We start from the raw sequence: 4,819 nt of genomic DNA, 5'->3' as shown, positions 1-4,819 counted from the left end.
CAAACATGCAAGAGAAAGTGTATAAAAATAATGTTAAAATGTTTTTAGTGAGATCACTTAACAACAATGGGCTGAATGGCTCAGAAACTTGGTACATATATCCAGGAAGAATTCTAAAGACAGTGTTGAGACCCAAGATGTTCCTTTGGTGCCATCAGTAGGTTCAGATTTTTACTTATCCCTGGAAATATCTCAACATCAACTTTACAGATTTGAATCAAAAGACACGGCTCCTAGACGATGGACTCAAATACAACTCAACACCCAGTTCAAGGTGGTCCCACAGGCGGGAAAGCAGACACAGATGGACACTGAAGCGACCTGAAGCATGACACACTGAGTTTCAAAATAAAACATGACGTAATTGCTGAAGCGAGCTGTGGCTATTAACTGGTGATCCCATGATTATTCCTCTAGCCCCTCCATAACGTTGACGTGTATGGTTTTGGTTTTATTGACAAACCATTAGGTGGATTGCCAGGATGTTTTTTACACACACTCATGTCCACCTAACGTTGAATTGGAATGACATTGGGGATCTCTTGACCTTTGCTCTAGCGCCATCACAGGGGAGCATTCTCATTTTTCTGTCAATCAAAAAAGCTGCAAAATGGACGTATCCATCAGCCTCAGCTGTACTCTGTATTGATGCCTATTTGAAAAAGTTATCCTGCGGAACTAAGATGCTGAACATGGGAAACATTACACCTCCATCAGCGGTGAGCATATTTAGCATGCTAACATTGCCGTTTGCCCAAAACACCACTGTGTTCACAGTACAGCCTCTCAGAGCTGCTGATACTGGCTGTCCCAAGTTCCCAAGAGGAGGATTGTTACTAGTGTTAACCCTTTTCATTGATCACCACTGCAGGTCAAACTTTACACTTAAGGTAGCACATCTTAAGGCTGAAACCAAAAGCCTATTTCTGGGGTAGTGAACCGAGCCCGTGACATGTCAAGATACCAGATGTCACCGGTTCCATTTGACGCGCTTGTTGCAACGGCCGTAAGGGGAAGGCAGGGGGTTAAATGTGGGCTGCACTTGGTATATAGTAGGTGGTAGCAGAATGCTTAAATCCTGTTGATAGCATGGCTGACAGGATTTTAGGATAAGGGAATTATACACCCTCCGACCAACGGTTGCAATGGCAGAGTCGCGCTGTCCATATTTTGTTGAGATATTCGTTTTTTTTTACGTTTGTAGTGAATGATACTCGCCAGACTTTATTTGTTCAACTTGATCTTATTCATTCAGCTGTGGAACCAGATGCACGGTAAGATATCAATTGTGGATCTTTGTTGCTATGAATAAGCAATAGCGCCCCCATGTGCCATCTGGTGGTTGTTGGTGCCCGCTGCAGCTACTACCGGACTGATTTATTTACCCACTGATTTTCCTGGCACACAGTACAGGTTACAGTACTTGGCTTCCAACGTAACAAAGGAAATGTCCTCTGTGCATTGAACTGTGGTACAATAGTATCACTTTTCTGTTTCATTCCATCACTATTAAACACAGTACTGCTGCAAATGATAGGAATGTTGTTAGTGCTGCAGGTAAAGTCCGTAAACCATAGTAATGGCCAAAGCTAGAGGTTGACTACACCATGGTGCCAGATGAAAAGTCAGGGGATTAGAGGGATTGCAGTCTATCCTCTGGAGACCATGGATATCCATACCAAAGAACATGGAAATCATATAATATAATAGAAATTGTACTCTGGTGGACAGACACACTAACTAACCAACCGACATTGCCGTCCTTCGAGCATGGCTGACAATGAATCAAAGAATTCAGTCAAATGGCATAACGGCATAATAACATGAAAGTAAAGGGAAATGAGGTCTGAAGGAGCCCCTTCAGTGCATATAAACAGAAGACTAAATATGAGCACAGAGAATTTGAAAGGCTGTATCAACACATTGTGTATTCACTCATGTCACAATTACTGAAAGCTTGTTTAGATGGAAAAAGTAGCAGTAGTCCATGAAGTCCATTCATGCGGTGTTATTGTCGAGCTGACACTGATATTCACACATATCCATTCAAATGCAAAAAGAAGGAAGTGCAGTGTTAAGTCACTGAGCATTACTTTACCACTGTCGGAGTCATGCATAGCTGTGCATTCTGCACTGTAGCTCTAAACCATGTTTACCTGTCTCCTGGCTGCCTGTCTACGGGCTGCCTGTCTATGGGCTGCCTGTCTCCAGGCTGCCAGTCTCCGGGCTGCCTGTCTCCGGGCTGCCTGTCTCCTTGCTGTCTGTCTCCAGGCTGCCAGTCTCCGGGCTGCCTGTCTCCTTGATGTCTGTCTCCAGGCTGCCTGTCTCCGGTCTGCCTGTCTCCTTGCTGTCTGTCTCCAGGCTGCCTGTCTTCGGGCTGCCTGTCTCTGGGCTGCCTGTCTCCGGGCTGCCTGTCTCCAGGCTGCCGCGGCGTTTTGGCTAGCTGCTCCAATACAACACCTTGTTTTGTTGTTGCCGCAAGTTGAAGTGGCCAGTTCTGAAGGGCTGATTGCTGTGTGTGTGTTTGTGTGTGTGTGTGTGTGTGTGTGTGTGTGTGTCTGTCTGTGTTATTGAAGGGTTGTGTGCTCTGCACTTGGTGCAGAGGATTAGTGGCTGTGATTATCTTGAGCCCATGGTCACATATTCAGACACATGAATCTTGGTAGCAGAGTGGTTTCTTTCTCCTTCTTCCTTTTTGGTGAGTTGTCCTTCCAACTCACTGTCAAACACTGACTCTTCCTACCCGTGTCTCATTTCATAGCCTTTCATAGTTGTTTTTACCATAACCATGATCTTTCACTTAACCATGTAGGAGTTTTAACAAGATGAACCTGGTGTCTGTTTTGTAGCTTTTATTTAATCTGTGAGGTGTGACGTTTAGTTTCTCTCCTCTGTTAGTTTCCTAAGCCATATTACAGACAGGGGGATCTTTACTTTAGTGTTCATGCTATGTAGAGATTTTGAGAAAAAAGCCCAATGTTGTTGTGTCCGCTGAAAAAGCAAATTTTCCATAGACAGATTTAGCTATTATGTCCACAAATCTACATATCGACTACTTTGATATTTCTATATTGATATTGCTGACTCCCCAGCTCAGAAGACACACCTTCAAGCCTGTAGCGTTTTTAATGGAAATGTAAATTCCTGAAAAAATGATTTTCTGCTAGTGTGGCTAAATATTTCAATTAATTGGTCACCGAAAATAAATGCTAAACGCCTACTGTTTTAAATCATATGTCCTTTTATCAATCGAGCCCAGATGGAGTCTGGCTGAACTCTAACAGAAACACAACTGAGACAGATATTATACTTTATAACGACTGAAGTAGTCCTCTCTACTCAGGATTACACTAAAGCTGAGCTAAAAGACGAGGAGTGGCACACACACAAACACACACACGCACACACACATACTCACGCGCACACAGTCTTCCTGTCTCTACAGCCAGGTGGAGGTCACTGAGCCTGTACTTGGTCAGGATCTGAGTCTGCTTCGTGTTTCTGTCAGAGTGCAGATACTCAGTCAGTTTATTGTTTCTGTTTGAAGTTCAATACAAATTTGGTACAAATTAAGTTTTTGTTTGATTTCTCCAATGATCTACATGCTGATCTATGTGATCTATATGCTGATCTATGTGATCTACATGCTGATCTATGTGATCTATATGCTGATCTATGTGATCTAGATGCTGATCTATGTGATCTACATGCTGATCTATGTGATCTATATGCTGATCTATGTGATCTACATGCTGATCTATGTGATTTACATGCTGATCTATGTGATCTACATGCTGATCTATGTGATCTACATACTGATCTATGTGATATACATGCTGGTCTATGTGATCTATATGCGGATCTATGTGATCTACATGCTGATCTATGTGATTTACATGCTGAACTATGTGATCTACATGCTGATCTATGTGATCTACATGCTGATCTATGTGATCTACATACTGATCTATGTGATCTTCATGCTGGTCTATGTGATCTATATGCAGATCTATGTGATCTATATCCTGATCTATGTGATCTACATGCTGATCTATGTGATCTACATACTGATCTATATGATCTGCATGCTTATCTATGTCATCTACTGTATATGCTGATCTATGTGATCTACGTGCTTATCTTTGAGATCTATATGATGATCTATGTGATCTACATGCTGATCTATGTGATCTGCATGCAGATCTATGTGATCTGACATGCATGAACCTGGAGAACAAAACATGACTCAACAGTGAGTGAGAGAGGTGCCCTTCCTTAACCCTAGCACACCGCCCCCCTCCCCCCACCCTATCAGCTGCTAAGTGTTATGTTACCATAGCAACAGTCATGCACACAAACACACAAAGAGAAAAAGATGATGTGCACATTCATTTGCTTTTTTGGGGGGAAAAGGTATTTTAGTGTTGAGCAGTAAGTGTTATAATCCATGGCTTGGTCTTGATGATGATTTTATTCTGACCACAGCCAAAAACTAAAACTAAAACTCAAAGTATGAAGCAATTTTTCTGAAAATTATTCTCATCTGTTGTAGACACATCTGGCTACGGTTAGCCCAACACTGTAACTACCAGCCTGGTCTCACAGAATCCTGTGAAATGATGAGGAACCGTTAAAACCACATCACATGGTGGGGGCCACACGGAACGGGTGGAAAGTCCGAGAGGCCAACACGGAAACCAACGCCAATGTAAAGACAATGAGAAGATGACGTAGCATGAGGAGTGACTATGGTAGTGAGTAGTACAAAGGCCGAAAATCTGGGTAAGGAGGTTGGTTTTGGGGGGGGGACTGGTCACGG

The sequence above is a fragment of the Etheostoma spectabile genome, unplaced genomic scaffold, assembly GCF_008692095.1.
Source record: "Etheostoma spectabile isolate EspeVRDwgs_2016 unplaced genomic scaffold, UIUC_Espe_1.0 scaffold272, whole genome shotgun sequence".
NCBI classification, from domain to species: Eukaryota; Metazoa; Chordata; class Actinopteri; order Perciformes; family Percidae; genus Etheostoma; species Etheostoma spectabile.
The sequence above is the reverse complement of the archived record's forward strand: the minus strand, read 5'-3'. Positions refer to the sequence as shown.